The 25,854-nt window shown below is 43.8% G+C and overlaps 1 protein-coding gene and 3 long non-coding RNA genes across 4 annotated transcripts in view; 2 read left to right on the plus strand and 2 right to left on the minus strand.

Moving 5' to 3' along the window:
* Positions 1-3,026, minus strand: part of HOPX (HOP homeobox) — a 28,945-nt gene extending 25,919 nt beyond the window's left edge. Inside the window, exon 1 of the mRNA XM_077848133.1 lies at positions 2,643-3,026. The gene's annotated coding sequence lies outside the window, so the exon portion shown is untranslated. The remainder of the gene's footprint in view (positions 1-2,642) is intronic.
* Positions 2,657-6,169, plus strand: LOC144283688 (uncharacterized). The gene is made up of 2 exons (XR_013352242.1): positions 2,657-3,477; positions 5,807-6,169. It is a non-coding gene; the product is annotated as an uncharacterized LOC144283688 (long non-coding RNA).
* Positions 5,701-19,292, minus strand: LOC144283686 (uncharacterized). The gene is made up of 3 exons (XR_013352240.1): positions 19,022-19,292; positions 7,544-7,732; positions 5,701-7,213 (listed from the first exon to the last, which is right to left on the minus strand). It is a non-coding gene; the product is annotated as an uncharacterized LOC144283686 (long non-coding RNA).
* LOC144283687 (uncharacterized) lies at positions 19,171-21,793 on the plus strand. The gene is made up of 3 exons (XR_013352241.1): positions 19,171-19,560; positions 19,751-19,869; positions 20,244-21,793. It is a non-coding gene; the product is annotated as an uncharacterized LOC144283687 (long non-coding RNA).
* The last annotated feature ends 4,061 nt before the right edge of the window (positions 21,794-25,854 follow it).

Here is a 25,854-nt window from a genome sequence, read left to right on the forward strand (position 1 = left end):
AGGTTCTGGGTAATTCTTCCCTCTGGCTGCCCTGAGTGTGTCTGAGTTCCATGAATTTGCTTGAAATGCACCCGATGCCCCATCCTAGCTAGAGCTGGAAGTGTGGTTTTGAGGCCCCTGTGGTCTCAGGGGTTCCTCTTCCTCCAAGATCCTGCTGCTGTCTTCCTTGGGTCATAGGACTCGGTGGTTGTATGGTCAGGGGCAGACCCACCCGCTCTCCGAGCTTCCCTGGCCTCGTGTGTCAAGGGAGAGGTTGGGGTTTCAATTAGTTCTCATCCCTGGCAGCACACATTAGAATCACCCAGGGAGCTGAGAAAAACAAAACAAAACAAAACAAAAACCCACAATGCCAGGACTGCACACCCAGGGATCCATATTTAATTGGTTGGGTTGGGGCCCATCCTAGGTATTTTTAAAAACAGTTTTCCAGATCTGTAATTGCTGAGTTAGATGATCTCTGGAATCTTCCAAGTTCCATAAAACCCCACAATCCTGACAGTCTGATGCTCCATTTTATTTACTGAATTAACTTTTTTTTACAAACATACTTCTTATTTTCAGGATGTTGCATAGGCTGGTTTTTAGAAATGCCTTTAATTATACAGAAAACAGTATTGTTTGTTGAGGTATAATTGGCATGTCATACTGCACATGTCTTGAAGTGTATGATCTGGTAAGAAATGGTTACCACAATCACAATAGCGAACATGTCCATCACCCCCAAAAGTCTCCCGTGCCCCTTGGTAATCCTGTCACCCCTCATCTCCCCCCTTCTCTTCCCCAGGTAACCAACCACTGATCTGCTGTTACTATAGTTTGCATTTTCTATCATTTTATACCAATGGAATCATACCATATATTCTATTTTTCACCTGGCTTCGTGTTATGTCCTTATACTTCAGATTTCAAGCTCTCTGAGAACAGAATCCACCTTTTGTTTATTTTCTCTTTCCTTAGGCCCCCAACTTATCTTTGCCCAGAGAAACCCCTTTATCAGTATTTCCTTGATGGGAATCAGACCTTTGTGACCTTACAAGCGAGCTTCCGTTTGGTGGCCAACTCCCCACTACCTCTCTGCAGATTCCTAGTGAGCAGGTTTCAGCTCAGTTTAAAAATAATGCATTAGCTTAGGTGCATTCATTTGGGGTCCGTGGGGTTCTAGGGCTCCAGAAAATGAATGTCAAGGCATGTGTTGGGGGCAGGGGGAACTACCTGGGAAAGGTCCTTGGCTTTTTCCAGATTCTATTTTTTTCTTTTGCATTTTAAAATTTTTATTTAAATTCAATTAACATAAAATGTATTCTTGGTTTCAGAGGCAGAGGTCAGTGACTCACCCGTCTTACGTAACACCCAGTGCTCATTACATCATGTGCCCTCCTTAATGCCCATCACCCAGTTACTCCAGTCCCCCCCCCCCCTCCAGGGACCCTCAGTTTTCTGTGATAGAGTCTCTAATGGTTTTTCTCCCTCTCTGAGTTCATCTTGTTTTATTTTTCCTCTCTTTCCTTATGACCCTCTGTTTTGTTTCTTAAATTCCTCATATGAGTGAGGTCATATGATAATTGTCTTTCTCTGACTTATTTTGCTTTGCATAATACTCTAGTTCAATCCACATCATTGCAAATGGCAAGATTTCATTTTGTTTTTTGATTCGCCAGATTCTTAATCACCAGATTCTTGCTTTATTCCTATTAGAATCCTACATGTATTTCATTTATATGATGCCTAATTGTAACTCCTCTACTGTCTGGCCCCTCTCTCCCTCCCTTCCCCTCTCCTCAGAATCTTGATTTTGTTCTCTGCCTGCTTTGGTTATGCCTCACCCTACTTCACTAGGGACACTACGGGCCCCTCCAGGGGCAGGTGCTGCCCCACGGGAACTTTTGCATTCCTCATTTCTTCAAGACCCTCTCACCTAAGTTATGTGGAGTGTCGTGCCTCTTTATTCAATGATTCTTATTGCATCTTACTTACACTCCACCTGATTACCTGGATACCATTGTGGTTCAAATATCGCAAACCTGCATTTCCTCAAAACCCCAGAGCATGGGATTCCTTTTTATCTTAAACAAGATCGGTGTTTGCATTGTTGTAAATAAGTATTATAAGAACCAGGCGTACCAAAAAAACAGCACCGCAAATTCACAGCTGAGCTACCTCTACTTAATCCAGAGGTAACTCCTCTTACTCCCCTATATCATACACACACAAAAAATTTAAAAATAATACTCTGATTTTAGACCGAGATGAATAATAGCAATATCAGCCTCCAAATGGTTATACTTGCTTATTTTGCTTCTGGCATCTGGCACAGTCATACAAACACCAGTTTCCAAGTGTCTTCCAGAGACAGGAGAGAGCAAGCAAAACATCTCACCTGCTGGTCAAAAGGCCAAAATAGACTCCACCTTGCCCCCAACCCCCCTCCACCCCTTGCACCTTCTCAAGGCTCTGGTATCTTGCACCCAGCAATGTTCTCTGGCTCCCCACTTGGGACCAGCTCTTAACTTTCATTGTCCCTCTCACCATTACCTTTCCCCCCCTCCCACAGAACAGCAAATACGGTAACGATGGCCTTTCAGTCCACTTTCTATACAATTTCATTCCTGTGTAATAAAGGCAAACCTCTGAAAGCTACTTACGTGGAGGTGGCAAAGGCAACCCTGGGTTGGGAAGCAGAGTTTGCTGATGCTAGCCCGCTTAAATAGCTGGCTTGGCTGACGCAGGCTGTTGATGGCACGCTTATTTACGCCCGTGAATGCACGCTCAAGCAAGGACCTGAAAAACCTGCAGTGTGGGCAGCAGGGAAACCGCTGAACATGTGCCCAGGTTACATCTCTCCTGGTTATTCGGGTTTGATATGCAGGCGGTGACTTCTGAGTTTCATGGAACTTTCTCAGCACCTCCTTCTTGTCCCTGATCTCTTTCTTCACCAAGTAAGAGGCTTCCCCAAGACTACATGACAGGTGCCGCTGGGAGGAAGGAAGAAACAAAGGACCCTGGACCCTTGTGCCAAGTTCCTTATTTTGAATGGGTTTCCAGTTAGATGTAGCCTCATTTTAAACCATAGGCTTGGTGAGGTTGATTTCACAGCTCTGCGGGCTGGATGCCAAGCTAAGAGCCTGGACAGTTGCCCAATGAATGAAAAGTTGTGGTTCTTTTTTTTTTTTTTTTTTTTTCAGGCACAGAACGAACAAACAAAGAACAGTTAGAGGGGAGGTTTAGGCTAGGATGATACAATTTTAGGTCCCCTTCAAAAAAGATGTTTTCATTTCTTTCTTCTGCGTCTATACTTTCATCCCGACTTCCCCTCCCCTTCCTTTGTTAATGAAATTCCTATCTAAGAGTTGAAAGATTCCCCACGAGAGCCCAAATAAAAAGCCAGTATGTGAGCAAGCCTGTGGGAAGATGTTCTCCAAGCGTGAGTGTGTTCAGTGGGTCATGTGACTGTCAGTGGAAACGTGTCTGAGGGTGAGGGTATGTGTGTGGGTGTGGGGACCCAGTCAGTGGCTGTTTATCTGTTTTTTTTTTATGGCTAGATATGGCAATTCATAGTCAATAGCAGCATGCTAAACACATTAGGTGGTATGATTTTGAGAGAATGAAGGAAGGGAGATAGGGCTTGGTGAGATCATTTATGGGCGTATCTGTGGGGATTTGCCGGGTCCACAGCACAGGCTGGTAAGTGCCACCCAGATTTACACAGCCTATATTCTTCACTTCACTGGACAAAGAAAGAGCCCACTTGATTCTCTCGGGAACAGCAGCCGTATGTGAAAGAAGAACAGCAATCGCTAAGAATATTCCTTTCTCTCTTGGAAAAGGGGGTAATGGTTATAAAACATGTGTGGGAGAATAGTAGAGACAGGGGGCCTGGCCTATCCTAACCCTGGTTACCAGAAGAATTCTTTTGTTGCCTAATTCATTGCCTAACTTTTGACTGTTCTATGGCCAAATCTGGATTCTGACCCCCCAGATTTCTTGAATGCAGGGTCTATGTCTTGTTCGCTTTTTGACATCGACAGAGCCTGGCACAAATGCTTCTACCAATGACAATGACGATGGTGATGATGACATCTGGGTTTACACTCAGGACTGATTTGAATCAATATTTAAAAAGTTGTTTCAGAATGTTTTTGGTTGTCCTTGTTTGTTTATCATCTGTCTTCTAGAATGTGATTTCCATGACCTCAATGCCCTTGCCAGTCTCGCCCACCCTCGTAACCCCAACACCCAGCACAGCGTCTGGCGCATGGCAGGTGCTCAACAGATATGTGCTGTCTGCTTAGTTTCTAAATTCCTTTGACGGATGTGCGACCCAACAGACCAAATGTCTGGAATCAGTAACGTCACCTTGGTTCACACATGTTTCTTTTGCTCTTGTATAATGTGTTGGCTGTAAGCGATTCCTCATTATCCGGTGTATCATGGAGATGAAACTAAAAGTGGCAGAGACCATAGGGCAGTTTGACATCACTTAAGAACTCTGTAGGTATGTGGTTTCAGGTTGCTCGGTGATGCAATGAGGTTACCAAGAAGCCAGGCATTTTCTGTGTTCTATTTTGCAGTCTTCAGTGTGGTGGCATTGCCTTTTTTCATGGTGGCGAGGTTGTTGCGGTAGCTTGGTATAACCTATCCTTAAATGAAAAAAAGCAAAGACAGGTGGGGAGGGAAATAGGCTTTCTCTTAGTGTCCCTCTTCGTTTGCTAGACACGTCTTTCCAGAAGCTATTAGCAGACTTCCAGTTATGTCCCCTTGCTGAGAACTGGGTCAAATGGCCACCACACTGGCTAAACCCATCATCTACAGAGAGGAAATGAATCGGGCTCACTGTGGTTCCTTTTATGGGCCCCAGAGAAGGATCTACCTTTCCCGGACAAATTTCCCCGATATCTGCACAAAATCAGGATTCAGTTAACAGGGCAGAAGTAGAAAAGTGCTACCAATAATTCTACCAGTCTAAGGAATCCTTTAAAGTCTGATAACCTAGGGGCACCTGGGTGGCTCAGTCCATTAAGTGGCCAACTCCTGGTTTGGGCTGAGGTCATGACCTCAGGGTCCTGGAATAGAGCCACCCAAGTCCAGCTCCATGCTCAGCAGGGAGTGTGCTTGGGATTCCCTCTGCCCCCCTCGAGCCTCCCCCCACTCGCACACGCACACTCAATCTCCCAAATAAATACATAAATCTTTAAAGTCTGATAACCTAAACCCCTTTACAGCTTGAGTGCCAGTCCAGGCCATGACAATTGTGCTTCACTCTGTCAGCTCTCTGTTGCATGCACTTTTTTTTTTTTTTAAATGAAAAAAGCTTACTTCAACTCGCAGCAAAATTAAAACTATTTCAACAACCCACAAATAAGGGAAATAGCTGGCTACAGTGAAATTTTTTTTTTTTGTCTGTAGGTTTAGATAATAAGTCTGCATCACTACTGATTTTTGCATACCCAAGGAATAGCATATAATCTTGCAGCCTCTTCTCTTCTCCTATGTCAGTTGGGATTGATGGTGCTGTTATTTCTCAGAAACATCAAATCTAATACTGCAACTAAGCACAAAAAGGTTGCCAAATAGTCTATAAGGGTTTCAGACTCATTTTCCTGCTCCTCCTCTTGTCTATTATATTTCAGTGGAGTCCCATATTCCCATGTTTGCATCTAGGAGCTCCAGCTACTGCTTCAGATGTGAAAACTGGAAACATGGTTGACACAGTAATTCTCACCTGGTTTTTATTTTCTCCTGGTGATTAGCAAACTTCAAATTAACACACAGATAGGTAATTTTGTTTTCCTTTTCTTTGCTGTTCTAGACTTTTTCCTTGTGGTGGACTTGAGGAACTCTTCGTTGTCACAGATCAAGAGAGTTAGGATGAAGGATGTCGTCAAAAGAACATGTCTGGGAGATGGTCGGTGACTCAGTAAATGTTTGTTGAGTGACTGGAAGAATGGTGGAAAGGAAAGAGTCTGGTCTTCTGTATGCAGGCTTGGATTCAAGTCCCATCTCTGCCACTTCCCATCTGTGTGAGCCAGGACAAGTTATACAACTTCTCTCAGACTCAGTTTCCACATCTATAAAATAGGTTTGCCACCAGGACTAGAGATAATATATGTAAGCTGCTTAGCATAATGCCTGGAACATAGTATATGCTCAATAAATGGTAGTTACGCCAATAGCTACGACAAGAAGCCCATTTTTCCTTAGTCATCTTCGCGAAGCCCACACATGGTGGGCACAAAATAGTGACCCTAAAGCCCCGGATGCTAGAGCCAACAGGAGTGTTTGCTACATAGAAGGCAGTGATATCTGGACAGTGGGCAGCAGCTATTCCTTTCCGGCTCAAAGCCAGAGATCACAAAGTGCAGAGGGCCACTTCATGAGTGAGGAGCATGCAATGGTGGCGGGAGAGAGAAGCCATTCCCTAGGGAACAGAAAACTCTCAAAGACATTTAAGACAATTGATCATGAGAGATACAAACCTCCCCAGGGCCAAAATCTGACTTGGACAGAAGCGAATTAGGAAGAAGGGTTACCAGAGTGTAGAAGCATACTTGCTGAGAGCTCTGCCCCCAAGGTGTAAACCTGCAGAGAGACCAAGAATCTCATCCCATGTGCAGATGGTGTGGAAACGCCGACTCCCAGGGCGCCCTGCCTGGGCCCAGCTGGGCTGGAGGGAAAACAGCGCAGGAAGTAGCAAAGGTCCGCAATGACAGGGAACATGGACCAGAAAAGGATGGCAGCTAACCTAGGCTGGAGATGCTTCCCTTGGCTGCTCCTGCCAGAGGGCTTCACGAGGTCCCTGGTGAGGAGGGACTGAGTTCTAACAGAACCACACTCTGTAGTTTGTTGTGAGCCGGTAGTGATTAGGTCATTCTTTCAGTGAACTGCAGGTGTTTCTTTCCAAGTGTAGATTCCGTCATCTGACCTAATCCACCTGTTGTCCTTGAGGAGTCCTGAGTCCGTGGATGATGAGGAGTCAGGATGCTGTGGCCCAGCCACGGTGCCCACTGCAGAAGAGGCCTGGGAGGGCTGTTCCAACTGGTGTGGTCCGTGTTGCCTTTACTCTTTGACTTAAAAGTCATAGTTTCCTCCCATTCCCTTTTGTTTCAGCCAGAGTCTAATGAATGGGGAGGTCACAAGCATCATTTTCCCCAGAAACCCCTTCATGCTTTTGGTCAGAGGAAGGGGAAAGCCCTTGGTAATGGGGAGCATCACGCATCTGTGGAAAGAGGGAGGGAAAGCGGGCCTCTGTCTTCACCCACGAATGTCCCCAAATATGCCTACTCCTTGCCCTCAGCATTAGGACTCACTGCTGCCAGCAGGAGCTGCAGGGTGACATTCTCAAGGGGGGTGGACCCTCACCTAAGAGGCGGCTCTTCCATGAGTGACAGGAAGGTGTCACCATTTGGGGCCACCTCAGCCTGATTGTCATCCCCTAATACACAGGGTGAAGAAAGAGAGTCCCCACACCCATGACAGTTCAGGGATGCACCCTGTGCTTTTAGAAAGCAGTGGGTGGGGAGCTGGGGTAAAGAAAAAGAAAACTTACTTGACTGGGCGTCAAACTCAGGCACAGTCCATGCTATCAATCACCACACAGCATGACCTTGGTGGCCACTTCTCAGGGTGACTCACTGGAGCCCCAGGCAGGCGAGGAAGAGCAGGTCCGGCCTCCTCCCCATGAGTACACCCACCCCAAGCTCTATTTAAGATATTTGACTTCTGTGAGTGATTTTACCTGGAAACAGAGAGGAAGAAGAAAGGAAAAAGGGAAGATAACAAAAACATAAAGTTGAAGACAAACCAAACAACAAAAATGCATATCTGATACAGTGGTGAAAAAGTTAGAAATACTTTGGGCGAAAATTGTGGATCTGCTGAAGGGAGAGAAAAGTTTTGGTTAGCAGCTACAGACCTTCTCCTTCCAGCCCCCTCCTCTCCACCTTAGAGGTGGCAGGGTGGATTCAGCATGTGACTCTAGAAGCTCCCATCCCCTCTTCATGCCTCAGCCCCTGCCTGTGTGAGGAGGGAGTTGAACAAGATGATCCCTCTGAGGTCCTTTCTGTTTTAATCTTCTACCCTCCAAGGGGAGAGAGGCAGAGGCTACTGGGTAGACAGGAGGGACCCCCAGCAGCCATAAGGGAGGATGGCTCCCTCCACTTAGGACTTAGAGAAATGAGAGGAAGCATCAGTGGACAGGTACAATTGCACGAAGGTTGTGACACGAAAGCACTCCACTTACTACTGTTGGTAGGGCCTCCCCAAACCTCTTGGGATCCAGTAATTAGAGGGTAACACCTGGCTGTGTGTGCATAGGTACATGTGTGTGTTTGTGCTTGGGTGTAGCAGAGGGAGCAACCAGAACTCAGCTCCAGCTACGATACTCCAAGCATGTGTTTGGTCAGTGCCTGACTTTTCACTGCAGTCTAGAGAGACATCTTAAAAGAGAGAACCCTGATGTGGGGGAGATTAGGGAGATGGGTTGGGCGGGGTAGGTGAGGGAAGGAGGGAGAGGGGAACTATATCTGTTTCAGCCCTGAAAAAAATGTCTAATGTTCTTAATTTCTGCTTTTGGCAAAAATGTGCTTTCGTCTGATTTTGTTAACTAATTCAGTGCAATTCTGCTCTGCACATTTCAGCAAAAACCTCCTTCTTCCGTAGCCTTCTCTGAGGTTTCTGTAATGAGGCCCTGGCAGGGCAGTGGGCAGTGATTTAAGGTCTCTTGTAAAATGGCTTCTGATGTGGTGAATTACATAAATGGTGGTGTACAGTCTTGCATCTGACTTTCACCTCTCTGGAGAGGCAGCTCCTGGACTGGTCTTTCCAGTGGGTTCTGAGTGACCTGCAAGAACGCCTGGTGTCCTGAGTTGATTTCCCAAAGGTGACACTGATGAGAGAGCAAAAGGCAAGCTGAGGGCAAAGCATAAGCTAACACCCCACTCCCTGCTCTCAGGTGGGATGCTTGTGATATTCCTCAGGCACTCCTGGCTGCCCAAGAACAAAGGAATAGGAAAAATGAGTGGTCAACTGATAGAGATCATAGTCACACAGGATATGAGTCTCCATCAGTTTCCAATAGTCTTAATGATTTATGAGAAAAAAAAAAAATAAAAGCAGCTTACCAACAGCCAGACCTCCAGAAACCTAAAGACTCCATTTCCTGGGGCCCTAACCCAACCCTCCCCTCCAGAGGATAGAAAACCATATATAATCAGTCACTTCTCACAACCCCAGTGCAGCTCTTTCTGCCCATGGGTCCTGTCCCTGTGTTATAATAAAATCACCTTTTAGCACGAAGACATCTCAAGAATCCTTTCTTGACTGTTTGTTCCTGAACCCCAATATTTCACATCAACACCACTGACTTTGTTCTCTGACTCAAAGGGAAATGACCTCTGTATTTTTCGTGGTGCTGCCAGTAGTTGCCCAAGGCCAAATCTCAGGCTGAAGAGAATTTAGGGTGGTACCGGGATTCAGAGAAAAGGCTATGGAGACAGTGTGGACCTGGCTCAGATCTATGGTGACCAACTTTCTTGGTTTTCCCAGAACTGTCCTGGTTTAGCACTGGAAATCTCATATCCTAGAAAACCCTCCAGTCCTGGGCAAAATGGGATGGTTGGTCAACCTGTCCTAGTCTTCTCACATCAGTGCCAGTAATTTAACCTTCTTTTTTTTTTTTTTTTAAGATTTATTTATTAATTTGAAGGGGGAGGGGAAGAGGGAGAGAAAGCCTTAAAAAAAAAGAAAAAGGGGATCCCTGGGTGGCGCAGCGGTTTGGCGCCTGCCTTTGGCCCAGGGCGCGATCCTGGAGACCCGGGATCGAATCCCACGTCGGGCTCCCGGTGCATGGAGCCTGCTTCTCCCTCTGCCTGTGTCTCTGCCCCTCTCTCTCTCTCTCTCTCTCTCTGTGTGACTATCATAAATAAATAAAAATTAAAATTAAAAAAAAAGAAAAAGATTTTATTTATTTATTTATTTGAGAGAGAGCACAAGCAGGGGGAGGGGCGGAGGGAGAGGGAGAAGCAGACCCCTCGCTGAGCTGGGAGCCCAATCCTGGGACCCTGAGATCATGATCTGAGCCAGGGGCAGAGGCATATCGACTGAGCCACTAAGGTGCCCCAGGGAAAGAGAGTCTTAAACTCAGCACCGAGCTCAACACAGGGCTGGATCTCCTGACCCCGAGATCACTGTCAGAGTGATCAATCAAGAGTTGGATGCTTGACCGTGCCACCCAGGTGCCCCAGGAATTTAACCTCTTTGTGCCTTAATTTCATCATATGTGAAATGAAGATAATGATCACTGCCTCATGTGAAAGATATTTGAGGAGTAGGGTTGATATCCACCCAAAAATTGTTCAAGAAGAAAAGAGAGGATTAGGTGACAAAAGTAATGTCTTTCTGCCTCTGTTTCAGGGAGAAGAGATCTCCTCTCCTCCCTGTGTTTTGACCTTTCCAAGTATAGGTATGAGCATGACACTTGAGGTTTCTGGAACAATCCAGAAAGCCTTGCAGGCCCTGGTTTATGCAGAAGGCTGGATTCCCGTCTCTCCCAGCCCTGTGATTATCTGATTAAGTGTAAATGGCAGAAGCAGCTGCCTGCTTGCAGAAGTCACTTTTAGCAGCTACCACTCAGGAGTCACAAATAAGGGATTATGAAGCCTTTTCTTTTCAGCTTCCTGTTGCCCCTCAGTTATTGTGTGCAGAAATTCTTAACTAATAGCCATGTTCCGAGTGACTATTCCCCAGTAACTACTGTTTCGGGATTGAAAAGGGAAAAGAAGTTAATGTTTTCAAAAGATTCCCTTGCAAGACATTTTGCAGCCCAAGGGTGAATTTCACAGGCGTCTTAATCCCTGGCAGTAGGGATGGAGGGCTGTCTTGGAGACCAGAAGCAGCAAGCAAGAACTCTGATAACAAAAGAGAGGCAAGGGAATTATTTATTCAAATGTCCTGATAGAAAAAGGCTTTAATCAAAGACACCATAGAAAACAAGCTGCAAGCTGATAGGGAGTATTTGGAACATGAAGGTGTCAAAGGGATCCAGGCTTTTTCTGAACAGAAGGAAGTGACTGAGGAAAATGTTCCTTCTGTGTTGAGCAGAGCTATGTCAGCACTAATGACACGAGGAGGGCTCTTATTAGGAAGATGCCAAGGGCTGGAGATGATTGAAAGCACGACCGTCTTTACTATCCCCACCGGCCCAGCCCCACCACAAATGAAGTCAGAAACATTAGAATTAGTGCCAGATTCTGATTGAAAAATAGAAGTTTGCAGAAGTTGGGAAATTCAACATGCAAGACCCTGGCACCAGTGATAGCGAACTCGGCCAAAGCAGTTGATGGCACAATTTTGCATAATTAGGTCACATTTAAGAGGAGAGGAAGAAAAAGGACTCTCCAATCAGGAATTTACTAATTTATATAAACATTAGTGTGATCGATGGTTTCAAATCCAATGGTGCCTCCTTCATATTTACATTCTAAATTAATGAGTGTTAGGATGACAAGGATGGCAATATTGCTGGCTTTTGGTGGCACACAAAACTACCCACCAGGCTCTGGGGAAACCTGCAAGGTAGATGTTTCCAGGTTACCAAGTTATCTTTTCTCCTGTGTTTCCCACCCCTTTCTAAAGAAAATTCAATTCTGGACCAATTAATTCAAGAGTCAGGAAATATGATTATCTGAATAATGCGTTAAGTCATGACCATTAACTATTACTGCATGATAAATCACTCCAAAGCTTAAACTAACCACAATCATTTTATTATCCCTCTCAGTTTTTGTGGTCAGACTGCAGGGGCGGTTGGGAGGGGGCGGTAGATTTTGGTCTGGCGCCCCTCATATGGTTGTAGTTAGATAGTAGCTGAAGCGAGAACAGCAGAGGAGCCGGAGAAACTGCAGTCTTACTGGGTATCTCCCTCACGTAGCCTCAAGGCCTCTCCATGCAGTCTCTCCATAATGCTGGTTGAGCTTCCTCACAACATGGTAGTCAAGTGCTCCAGTGCAAGTAATTCAGCTCCCAAGACAGAAGCATCAACTTTTAGGACACGACCTTAGAAGTCATGTAACATCACTTCTACATTCTCACATTGGTTGCAAGTGAGTCACAAACCCACCAAACCCAAGGGGGAGTTAGTAGAGAATTCTTCATTCTTACTGGAGAAATGGCAAGGTTCCAGAAGAGCAGTGTGGGATGGGAGATATTGTGGCCATCTTTGGAAAATGCAGTATGCTGTAAGATCTGAATGACTGATGATTATAGCCTTCAAAAGAAATGTTTATGACAGGATGAGCACTGAGTGTTATGCTATATGTTGGCAAATTGAACTCCAATAAAAAAATATACAAAAATAAAAATAAATAAATAAATGTTTATATTTTAAGAAAATAACATTAACCCAATAAATCTCTCAATTAGTGAACTATGTACTGAAGACCCTAGTGTTAACTACCTTCAACCCCTTCTTCTCCACATTACCTCTGATTCTTTAGGGTCAAACGGTGGGGTGTAATGTGCTGTGTTAGTTTGCTGGGGCTACCATAACAAAGTACCACAAACTGAGGGGCTTATACAACAGAAATTCATTGTCTCCCAGTTCTGGAGGCTAGAAGTCTCAGATAACAGTCGATTCTTCCTGGAGGCTGTAGGAGAACAACTGGCCCATGCCTCTCCCTTAGCTTCTGGCAGTTTGCTAGGATTCTTTGTTGTCCCTTGTCTTGTAGAAGCATCGCCCCCATCTCTGCCTTCATCTTCACATGACGTTCTCCCCAGTGCATGTAGCTCTGTCCAAATTTCCCCTTTCTATAAGGACACCAGTCCTCCTGGATTAGCCCCCCAACACACTCCCCTGTGACATCATCTTAACTAATTATATCAGCAATGACCTTATTTCCAAATAATGTTACATGATGAGGTATTGGGGTTAGGACTTCAAAATGTGAATTTAGTGTGGGGGTTGGAGGCAATTCAACCTGCAACATGTCTCTTATTTGCTGAAGGCAGGAGCTTCTTTTGATAGGGTTTTTAAGAGTACAAATGGGAGAGTAGAACACAACTGCAAGTAACATTTTCAAAGTTTATATCTTCTTTCCATGGCCCTTGACATTCTCTCCTATCTCCTTAACAGTTTCAAATTTTAAGAAAAGGTTTTCATTAAAGCTATTAATGCCATTAGAGGATTTTAGGATTAAAGGTGTTTTTTCTTGAAATGTCATTAAATAAATAAATAAAAACTTTTAAATATCATCATCAGATGTTGGTTATGGAGTCTCCTTCCTTCCCAAATTCTCTATAATCCTAAAAGCATTAGTTATGTGACTTCAAATTGCATAGGACTTTTCAAGACTTTGTCCTCCGTGGATCCTGGGCCTCACCTATGCAGCAACTTAGTTCATTTAAGGAGGTTCAAAGAATAATTTATTGACTTGGGAATTTGAGATTGTTCTCTCTTAATATTGTGCAGACAGTTGAAAATGTATTTCCTTTGGATGTTTAAAGCAAAAAAAAAGAAGGAGAGGCGCATCCCGCTGCCTCATTAGGGAAGCCACATGTCTTTGGCTTTCCTGACCTAGCACTTATCTTGTATTTGATGTTTTCAAAATACTGTCTAATCGTTAAATAGCCAGTTCCCACTACATCTTTGTGAGATGTGAGGATTCTTGCCATTTTTAGTAAAGGAATTTGAAGCAAAAATCACCAAGGTGACCCGTGCAGGGCTACGGTAAAACAAATGAGGACTTGACCCATGTGTCTGCCATTTCACGAACTAAAACTTTGTTTTATGTAAACCAGGGGCAGATTCTCATGACCTCATCCCTTTCTCCTCTTCCAAGAAGCCAAATTCCCACTTTCCTCTTTGCTCTGCTATCATTGGAGGATCAGCAGGTGAGGCAGGATTTAGCAGATGCCCAGCAAACAAGGACAATGCTTAGCAGATAGGCCTGCTCTTAGTGCTTGGAAAACCCCCTGGGGAGTCTCAGAAATCACAAGGAGAACCTTTGGGATATGAAACCCTAGGCAGCAGGTGGGCATCCCAATTAAATCTCTTCTGGGGCAGCCCTGGTGGTGCAGCAGTTTAGTGCCGCCTGCAGCCTGGGGCATGATCCTGGAGACCCTGGATCGAGTCCCACATCAGGCTCCCTGCATGGAGCCTGCTTCTCCCCCTGCCTGTGTCTCTGCCTCTCATTCTCTCTCTGTGTCTCTATGAATAAATAAATAAAAATCTTAAAAAAAATAAATAAATCTCTTCTGTACCCACTGGGTGGTGAGATCTGGGAAAATCAGGACATATATCGATCCTAAAAATGGTCTGGAAGTTGTTACTTCCAGTCTTAGAAAACTGTAATCTTCTTGATCAGGGACTCTACTGGAAACAAGTCCTCTGAAATTCTTTGGTTTAGTCTGAAGCCAACAAACAAGAATAGCAAACTTTAGGGTCTTTCCTAAATTCTAGGAAGGTCCTGCCAGACAGAATCCAGACATCTTATGTGGCTGCCTCCCCAGGAAGACTGGTAGCCGCCATAATGCTCTCTAGTGTTTGTAGAGTTCTTGGTTTTTCTTCTGATGAGAGAAGATTGCATATCATTGGCTGGTCCTATACTTGGAATGAAGGAAAATTAGTGGCATGCAAATTATCTTATTTAAGATCATTCGAGACTCCACCCAGACCAGCATTTTACTCTTAGCCAGGCCATTAAAGTAAAAAGCAAATGCAAATCACAAGCTCCTCTGCAGAGGTACCAAGCATACCCTTCCCCACATTTTTTTCTTCAGTCATTCACTTTAAAGCTGTGATTGCCTCTTTTCTTGGCAGAAGTATAGCTAGTAAGGTACGTCTTGCTTAGATTAAAGGATATTCAGTGGAATAGCATATGATGTAGAGCTCTTTCTAAGCAAGAATAAAAGTTGAGGCTCCTCATCTTCATATCAAAATACCATGCTGGTCCTGCACACCTGAATTCTAAGCACAGGGATCTAAGCATTTAGGTCAATTTTCATAATCAATACTAGGAAACTCATTCCATTTCTCAGTTCATCTTAGTTTAGGTTTTCAGCTATAAAACTTTTACATTCACAATATTTATTATTTATACATATTTTTAATGAATTTATTTTTAAAGAGTTTTTTGTTTTTTTTTTTTTACTACAAGGTACCTTAAATCTTTTTTTTTAAGATAATGTAAACATGGTATCAATAATAAATAAAACACATAATATTCAACACTGGGAATTTCCTTAAAAATCATTGTGCTTTGTCCATAGGTTGACTAGAGAACACTGGTAAAAGATAACCAGTTCTGGTATTTTGCTGGGACACACTCATACCGCCATACTGGAAGTTAAGCTACTGAAATCTCTATAAATTGTTTAAAGCCACTGCCCCCTGAGAACCTACCACAGGCACTGTACTCTGTACCTCCCCTGGGCCCTCTCCCTCATTCACCTCCAGGATCCAGCATCCAAAGGGGCCCTAAGAGACCAACTCCAAGCTATGACCAGTAGCCATTCTCTCATATTGGTAATCTAGCCAGTCTCGCTATGTATTTTAATAGTCCTCTTAGAGGGAATGTTTTTGAGACTCTTGCATCCCTTTAATACAAACAATAGCTTTGCACTAAGTGTTTGCAAACAATTCTCTTTAAAAAAAAGACTTTATTTATTCATGAGAGACACACAGAGAGAGGCAGAGACATCTCTCCAGGGAGACTGATGCAGGCAGGACTCGATCCCAGGACCCCGGGATCACGACTTGAGCCAAAGGCAGACACTCAACCACTGAGCCCCCTAGGTGCCCCATAAACAATACTTTTTTAAGGGAAGGGTGGTGGTGAAAAATAAAATATTCTGAAGCTGAATTGCTTGGGTTCAAGCCCTGGTTCAGCCTCATATTGTCCCTGTGACCTTAGTGGGTTCTCTATCTTCTCCATACCACATACCTAGAGTTGGAGATAATAATGGTACCTCCTCATAGGATTGTTGTGAAGAATGAACAGTGAATGTAAGTCAAGCAGTTAGAACAGTGCCCGTAGTAAGCTCAACACATTAGCCGTTATTACTGAGTATCTACCATGTGTCAAGCACAATACTAAATGCTTTCTATTATCTTATCCCCTCAACACCCCATCAAGTAGGTATTGTCATCCCAATTTTAAAAAGAACTGAATCTCAGAGAAATTAAGAAATGTACCTAAGCTTACCATACTGATGCTGGATAGAGCAAATTTAAATTCCTATCTCTTTTAACCCAAAGTCTATGCTTTCCCCCTCTGACTTAGAGTCTTCCTTGGTGGAAGTAACACTTGGCAGCAAAGAAGAAAGAGAATATGGCCATCTGGTCCAGGTACCTTTGGTAAACGCTAAGTACGTGAAGATGCTCAGTGGATACAGAGACCTTGCAGAGGATGGATGACAAATGGAGTTCCCTTCTGACTAGAAGAGTCCGAACTTCCACTAACAAGTGTTCTCCCATCACCCCAGCTTGGCCGGCAACCCTGACCCCTCCTACTCCCTCGCTCCCAGACTAGTCACCAAGCCCCTCAATTCTGCACCAGTAGTGTCTCTCACATCCCTGCCATTCCATTCATGCCTTGTGCTAACACTCCATTTCAAATTCTCATTACCTCATGTCTAGATCATTTCAAAAGCCTCTTAACAGGAGTCCCAGGCTCCATGTCTCTAAGTCACCCCTCCCACAATCATCACATTATCCCTAAAGAGACTGCTTCTATCACGATTTCACCATTCAAACCCCGCCCCTGCCGCCACGCACATTCCCTGTGACTACCCAATAATGTCCACTGACTGTAGTTCAGCTATTTAGAATGACCTTCAAATTCCTTCTTAATCTAATTCCACTCTTCATTTCCAAATTGCTCTCTCAGGACTCCTCTGTAAGAATCCTATGATTTAGCCAAGATTGTTTCCTTGTTATCCCTTAATCATGCTATTTCCGTTCCCACCTCCAAGCCTTCTCCACTCCCATTCCTCATGCCTGGCATGCCCTCCTCCACTCTTCTAAATCCTGTATGTCCTTCATAACCCAACCTGGCTACTCTCTCTGCTGTGACAACTTCCATGCCCTCTCCAGGAAAGTGGAACTTCTCTATCTGACTTATAGCCCTCATTGACTCCTAGACCCCACTGACTTATATTATAAATTTGCTCTTTGTTTGTACATGCTCTATTTTCCCAGGTACCTTGTAACTGTCTTATAGCCAGGGGAATGAAGGAGATGGGTGGTGGAAGGGTTTTGGTAAGGAGATGGTGGTATAGCCTGGTGGTTAGGTCTTTGGGCTCAAAAATCAGACAGGTTGAGTTTGAATCATAGCTCTGCACTAACTACCTAATTTGGCAATCTTTATCAAGATAGCTAATCTCTCAGTGTTCCCATCTATAAAACTAGGACAATGACTGTCCCTTCCTCATAGAGCTGTTGTGAAGATTAAATGGGCTGATAGGCAGAGAGCCCTTTTCCAGAGCCTGGACGTAGATAAAGTCAATATTATTTATTATTACTTTCATTATCAAACCAAAAGAAAGAGTTTATAATGTGCTAGACACCAAATAAATTACCTTAATTTGTATGACAACCCTATAAGGTAATAGATCATGCTTTAGCTATGCCTTAGCTCTGGAGCCTTCTGACCAGCCCTGAATCAGAACTTTTCCATGAGAGAAAAATATATCCCAGTCACATTTTAGCCATATTTAATGTCCCTGTTGCACCTGCTGTGCTTAATTCTAACAGGCACGATTCTTATCACTCTGGTGCTGGAAATAGCAGCACTTCTCTCTGGTGACCATTAGGAACTTCATTTCTAGTATTTAAAAAATTCTACTAGGAGGAAATGATCCAATTTGATTTAATACATTGGCCAGCTTTCTCTTCAGAGTGAGCAGGGGGATAAGAGATTGAAGAATAAAGAGAGAGACAGAGAGAGAAACAGATACAGATTCTTTCCAAAAATTCAGGGAAGAGGTAGGATAGGGCTTAATTCAGGCACCCTAGGCTGCCACCACCATAACCCTTGGGGATGGTGGGGCAGTTGTGGTTTCACAGTTGGCACAGTCTCTTCAGAGACTCACATGATGTTTCGGCTGTGCAGATCTTAAGTCCAGGTCAGAGACATGTCTGGTCAGAAACATGTCTGGAGCCAGCTTTGGGTATTTTTTGGTTATGATTAGCAATGAGAGGGTCAGGGACCCAACCATTGTGTTAACCAGAGCAGTACCAAGTGGCAAATAAATGGTGTTCTTTCCTTTTTATCTTTTTCTTTTGTGCCTTCCGGGAAGATTAAAAAAAAAAAACAACAACACAAACAAACCCAACTCACTTTTTACTTTCAAGCACACCCTGTTCCCTCACAAGAAAAAAAGAAGCCCACAGAGCAACATTTATTCATAAAGTCTCTATTCAGCTCTCCTTGCTTGTTTTTGGCTCAGGGTTTAGCTAACTGGTTCCCACAGAGCCCAGACCAGCAGGGGAGGTGAGGTTCAGAGTAGAGAACAGTAAAGAGACCTGCTCTTCCCAAATGCAACAGAAAACCACAATATTTCTGGATGAGTGGAGTGAGCACAGCAGTGACTTTTTTCTCTATTTCCCCCTTTGGATTCGAGCCTGCCTACCTCAGGGCTGGCCAGGCTCGCCCACCCATTCCTGCGCGCACATCCTCTTTCTGAAAGGCGCTGCCTTGGGTCGGGGAATTGAATGGGCTCTTCGAGTGGCTTTCATGGTAGAGTGATTCCTTATCTTAGAAGGAGACAAGTGAGCCATCCTTCTAGCTGCTCAGGAAGAAAAGTTTGGAATCCTCTCTGATCCTCTCTTTCTCCCATCCTACTTCCAGTCCACTAGCATATCCTGTCGGGTCCACATTCAAAATTCCTTCAGTATCTATATCAGTATCTATACCAATAACAATCTAAATTACAAAAGTAAGTCTATCTATACCTGTATGTGGTTCCACAAGAGAAACAGAGCCAGTTGGAGAGGCATATTCAGAGATCCGTTGCAAGGAGTCCAGCTTACCTAATTGTGGGGCTAGTTAGGAGAATCTGAAGGCCATACGGTGGGCCTTCTGGAAAGGCAAGCAGGAATGCCCAGGCATCAGAGGAAGCTGCTGTCCACTGGCAGATTTGGTTCCTCCTCGGGGAACCTTCAGTTCTGCTCAGAAAGCTCTTTACTGATTGAATCAGGCCCCTGAATCTAGGATAAGTTTGCTGACTTAGAGTCAACCCACCAGGGACATTAGTCACATCTACGAAATATCTTCACAGCAACACCCAGATTGGTGTTTGATTGAGTAACTGCTGACTGTAGGCTAGCCAAGTTGACCCATAAAACCTGCCATCACATTGGCAAAGCCACCGTATTTCTCCTCTGAATTACTGCTGCTTCAGCATCTTTATGAGTTTCCCTGTTCCTGATCTGATCCTCTGTGCCCCTCCCCGTCCCCCAACTGTTTTCAACCGAGCAGCTGGAGGGATCATCGCTCCATTGCTCAAAGCCCTCGTGGTGGGCAGAATGATGGTTCCTCAAAGATGTCCACATCCTAATCCCCAGAACCTGTGAGTATGTTATCTTGTGTGGCAGGAGGGGTTTAGCAGGTGTGCTTAGTGTATGGGTGGGAGGATGGTCCCCGATTGCCAGGTGGGCCCAATCTACTAACATGGATCTTTAAAAATGGAAGAGGGAGCAGAAGGTGAGGAGAGATTTGTTGTGTGGACTTGACCTCTCACGACTGGCTTTGAAATGCAGGAAGGGGTCACAAGCCCACAATGAGGAACACAGGACCTCAGTCGTACAACTGCATGGAACTGAATTCCACTAGCAAACCCAGTGAGCGAGGAAACAGATTCTCCCCCGGAGCTCCCAGGGTAAGGAATGCAGCCCTGCCAATAGCTTGATTTTATCTTGGTGAGACTGTTTGGGGCTTCTGATCTATAGAACTGTAAGATACAAATTTATGGTTTTTAAGCCACTAGATCTGTGGTAATTTGTTTTGGCAGCAACTTCCCATCCCACTCAGTGTAAAAGCCAAGTTCCTCAGAATCCCCACCTCCCCTTCTCTCTGACATCATTTCCTACTACTCTCCCCCGGGTTCCCCTCACCCCTTCTATCAACTCCAGGGCCTGGACCAGAGTGCAGCTCATGAAGCACCAGCCTTGAAATTAAAAAAAAAAAAAAAAAATCAGTAATCAAGATAAATAACATTTTTTTTTTTAAAGATTTATTTACTTATTCATTCAGAGACAGAGAGAGAGAAGCAGGCTCCATGCCAGGAGCCCGACGTGGGACTCTATCCCGGGTCTCCAGGATCACACCCCGGGCCGCAGGAGGCGCTAAACCGCTGTGCCACCGGGGCTGCCCAAGATAAATAACATTTTAATGAGATATCAAAACTAATGCAAAAAAAATCCATGGTACACAAAATCTAAAAATTTGGACAAAAGGCAGGATCCGATCCTGAGTTTGTACAGCTCATCTCCCACTAATGCCAGTTCTGATCTTTGTTGCTCTCAAACTCCCCACCCTTTTCCATTTGCTTTTGCCCCAAATATCTTCAAGTCTTTCTGCCTCACCTGCTTCAGGTTATGCTCAAATGTCCCTTTCTTAAGAGCCTTCTCTGACCCTCTATTTAAAGTAGCAGTGTCTCTCTCATTAGCACTCCCTGGCCCTTCCCTTGCTTTATATTTCCCCCAACATGTTACACATATAATATTCTATTTTGTTTATTTACTACTGTAGGGGAGGTAAAATTTCTCCTCTATCCTCCTAGAGTTTCTGGTTGGGACTGTCTTAACAGAGTAAGAGGAGAAGAACATACAACATTCATTTTAATAAATATTTGCATGACCTAGGAGTCTTCACAGGAAAATAAAGACCCAAAGAAGTATCTAGACCCAAGTGCTTATATACTAAGTTGAAAAAAAGAGTGGCAATTGTGGAAAAGTAAGTAAAATATATGGGGAGACTAGAAGATAAGAGTTATTGTATACAAATTTCCCTTGACCTCAGCTCCCCATCTTTCTTGATAAAAATGTTCTTTTCCTCTTGATATTAGGAGGACAGCTTTCATGTCGGGAGTTTCATCTCTCCTTTTCAGGAAGAAAAGGAAAGGTCAGAGTGCTTTCCTTGTACCTGTTGTTTTTACAAGTGATTTAAGCTCAAAATAATATGAACATGCCACCTCAAAAGCAGCCTATTTTGAGGTGGCATGTTCTGAACCCCTTTATTACTTATTGTTCACTGCTGTTTCATCAAGGCCTAAGAGATATACGGTAGGCCCCGAATCAGGTAGGAATGAAGGAGGGAGAGAGGGAGAGAGAGAGAGGAAGTGTGGAAAGTGTCAACGGTGGAACAGGATGTGTATGTACATTCAAGTAAGAACTTTCTCATTGGTTCCTTGAAGCCTAAAATCCCTGAAGAACTGCCGTAAATTTCAGTCTTTGTGTTTAAGGAAACATTGATTTATAAGAAGGGTTATTTTTTCCTCTCCCAAAGGGGAAAGCTATCAAGAGCCAGTATGTTCTATTAGATTAATTAGCAGATTTGAATTAGCTGTGTACTTTCTTTTCTAGGGCATTAGCTAAATTGTTTCCACTGAAATTCTGGGAAATGTTTGAATTCCATGTAGTTTGTCCAAAAGCCTTTGAGATAGTCTCTGAAAGCTATATTTAAAAATCCCTAGAGATTTTATTCTTGTCTAGTTTACCCTCAACACTTAAAAATTTAATGTTGAAGATCCCTGTTCTCTGTCTTTTTTAATGGATTCTAATAAATCTATTGTCAAAGATTAATGATAACTTGCATCATAAGTTGACTTTTATGCCACAGTAACAAAGAACATTGTAATAAATGTATTAAAAAGTTGATTAGGTTGGAAGATAGACCCAAGTTTCACCACCATTCATTAACTGACTAGCACCCATGAGAATCAGGAGTTGGCTGGAATATACGAGCTGAGATTTAATCAGAGTGAGGTTACAGTTGGTGACACATGCTGAGTTATGAGGATTGTGGGCTAAGATGGCTAATGTGGGTATTTGTAGGACAATTAAGCTGAGAAAGTGGGTTTAGAAGAGAGGTACAGGAAGAGGCAAAGAAGGGGAGGTGGGGAGTAGAGGGGACAGAGAGCTCAGACAAACCAGAAATAACAGACCCCATTCCTTATGGCTCTTCCAGTTCCCATCCTTGAGTCTTTGACTTCTGTCCATGAACTCCCATGGACTCTCCCCAAAGCCTTCCTTGAGCTAAGTTGAGGGACTCTTTGTTCCTTGTACTTGGAAGAGCTGACTGGACTGTGTATTCTTGAGGATGGCCATTGAAAAAGCAAAAATTTCCTTGAGCACATTTAGGAAACCACAGGCAGATTTGTGCAGTCTTTTCCACTGGAATTAAAGAGTGGGTTTTGATGGTTTTTAGTGTATGAAAGAAAAATTAGTTTCAACCAACTGTAGTATCTTGGACTTGATCCTGGAACAGAAAAAGGATCTTGGTGAGAAAACTGGTGAAATATGAATAAAGTCTGGAGTTTGGTTAATAATCGTAGTAATAGTTATTTCTTAAATTTGATATGTACCATGGTTATGAAAGATGTTAACATTAAGGCAACCTGAGTGAAGAGTATAGAGAACCTGTACTATCTTTTGCAGCTTTCCTGTAGGTCCAAACTTATTCTAAAATAAAAAGTATATTGAAAAAAAATAACTTTCAGGGGCACCTGGGTGGCTCAGTGGTTGAGCATCTGCCTTTGGCTCAGGTTGTGATCCTGGGGTCCTGGGATGGAGTCCCGCATTAGGCTCCCCATGGGGAGCCTGCTTCTCCTTCTGCCTGTGTCTCTGCCTCTCTCTCTCTCTCTCTCTCTCTCTCTCTGTCTTTCTGTCTCTCATGTACAAATAAATAAAATCTTAAAAAAAAAAAAGAAAAAATGGCTTTCAGGGACATCTGGATGGGTCAGTTGGTTGTGTCTAACTCTTGATTTCAGCTTATGCCATGATTTTAGGGTCTTGATATCGAGCTTTGCATTGGGTTCTGCAGTAGGTGGAAAGCCTGCTTAGGATTCCTTTCACCCCCTGACCCCAGCCTCCCCATGCTCCCTCTCCAAAAATAAAAGACCCAAATATCTTTCAATTCCTAGAGAGAGAAGAAAGTAGAATGATGGAATGGTAATAGCCACTATAACAGGGATCAGGAAAACTAGTGTCAAACCTAGAGAAGCTTGGTTTAAGTCCCTGCTTGGCTTCTTCCTAGCTGTGTAGCCTTAGCCAAGACACTTCACCTCTCTGATCTTCAGCTCCCTCATAAATTCATAGCATAGTTGGATAAGCAAACAATGATGTTGACAATGATAGCATGGTAGGATGAACCAGGGTGGTGATGTAGGCAGGAGAGGGAGCTGGTCTAGTCTGGACACGTGGACTGCATGTGAATGAGTGCAGCCACTTGGCTTGTGGTACTTACTTTCTGTACTTTGACAAATAAGGAGAAAAGATCACTGTCATCCATGCCACGATTATAGCCTCTTTAGAGATGCATGTTATGTATGTAGAAAATTCCATATCACTGTGTACACACATTTCATGGGTCACCTTTCAGGTAATATTATGTCACTGGCATTTTTAGTGTCTGTAATTGTCCTCATAAATATTTTATTTTATTTATTTTTTTTTTTTCATAAATATTTTAATTGCAAATTAAAACACATACATGTTTATGCCTCCAGTGCATATAATGTTTTGTATATAAATGTATTTGTATATAAAACATATATACATATAAAACATACTATGGTAAATATGCTGCTTTGGCATATATAATATATGCCAATATAACATACTGGTCAGGACGGAGGCTACAGAGTCAGGCTCTGGGTATGAATCCTAACTCTACCACTTACTGTGTGAGGCCCCGTGCCTCATTTTTCTCACACAGGGAAAAGATAGAACATGTTTCAAAAGACAATGGAGATAGACTGATGTAATTTATGCAAATAGCGGAGTGTGATGTCTGACCACAAAGATTCAATAAAATATTGGCTTTTATTATAACTATATTTTTACAGTTTGTAATAACTTAAACATTACAGAAATGTAAAAAATTCCCATAATTCCACCCACACCACCCAAGATCTTCACTACAACTATTTGGTGCCTATTTCTGCCTTCCCCCTTCCCATTTGGGGCCTTTGTCTTTTTCTAGTCCATTTGTGTAGACTCCTGTGTTAAAAATAGTAGACCTTGGGCAGCTCCGGTGGCCCAGCAGTTTAGTGCCATCTTCAGCCTGGGGTGTGATCTTGGAGACCCAGGATCAAGTCCCGCATCAGGCTCCCTGCATGGAGCCTGTTTTTCCCTCTGCTTGTGTCTCTGCCTCTCTCTCTCTCTCTCTCTCTCTCTCTCTCTGTCTGCCATGAATAAATAAATAAAATCTTTAAAAAAAAATAGTAGACCTTTGTCTTTAGATTTGTTGAATATTTCCCCTAATCTATTGCTTATTTTTGGTGTTGATTATTGGCTTGGAGGTTGCATGGAGGTTTGATAAATGTCATTTCATAGCCTATGTGACTGAGATTTCTGTCCATTCCCAGCCTGATTTCCTCTTCTTGAAGTTCAGAGGGATGTAGATAGTATGAAGCCCTTGAGGGCTGCATTTGGGTGCCCAGTGTTTCCTGTCCATAATGGTGGCACCTTCTGAGATGTCCTTGTTCCTATCTGGTCTTCAGTTCTGTGTCCATGCAGATCCTAGCCTTGAGGCTCTTCAGGCCCACTATCTGCCAGTGTATGACTGGGACCCTCCTGGCCATATCATTGATCCTGTACTCATCTGGCAGATGTTCAGGCCCATGGGAAACGCTGAGGCCAGCTTGGGCCTTCTCAGCCTATATAAGCCACACACCATTTCTCCTCTACGCTCCTGTTCTAGGCCAAGCTTCTGGAACTCTAGGGTTATGTTCAGGTTTCTTCCCTTCTTCAGTTTACAGGTTCATCTTCCCAGGAGGTAGCTAGGCCCTGTTGGAACAACCTTTTTAGGTAGATGAATACTTGTATGCAGGAAGCTGGTGGGGGTGGGGAGCCTTTCTGAACAACAGTTGTGATGGAGGAAAGAGACGCTTGAACTGGGGTACAGGTGCAGCTGAGGCCTCTACCAGTTCCTAAGGGGGCTCTGAAGCTGGACGGCCCCTCAGAGTCCTCCTAAAGTGAAGCTAGTAGGCTAGACCTGTGTTCTTCCACATAGAAGAAATGTTCTTATTAGTTGTCTCTAGAGAGAGGGTATAATCTTGGGCTAGGCAGCCTCTTGCATGCCCTGGGGAGACACTCAGGTGAGATGTCAAGACTCCTGGAAGCTGGAGGGGATGAGTGTTCAGCCCTGAAGGGGGCATGTGAGTAGCGGCCATAACACCCACCCCACACACACATGGTGGCTCACTGGCCTTTGAGCTTTCTTTGTGCCCCTGGCCCCTCTCTCCTCTGACTCATCAGACTATAGAATCTTAAGTCTAGAAGGATAGCCTGGCTTTTTAAAATATTCTTCCCAATTTATTGTGTTTGCCCTGAGGCCTGGGATTTTGAAATTCCAAATTTCAAAAGCCAAAAATGAGTGTCCTTTGTTATTCACATTCTGCTGTGTCATAGTTTCCCTGAGACAACAGAACAAAATGCCTGGCTGGGAAAGAGTGACAGGAAATCCCAGGACAAAGGTTCAATATATTACCGGGCCACATTCTTAAAACAATACACAATTTGTATTTAAGGCTTACGTGATGCAAACGACCCAAAATGGTGTCCCACAGGTTCTTCTTGCACAGAGGGAAGAGAGAGGGATTCTTAAAAAGGCACCAAAGCACACCTTGCTAGCGAAAAAA

This window comes from Canis aureus, chromosome 14, assembly GCF_053574225.1.
Source record: "Canis aureus isolate CA01 chromosome 14, VMU_Caureus_v.1.0, whole genome shotgun sequence".
NCBI lineage: Eukaryota > Metazoa > Chordata > Mammalia > Carnivora > Canidae > Canis > Canis aureus.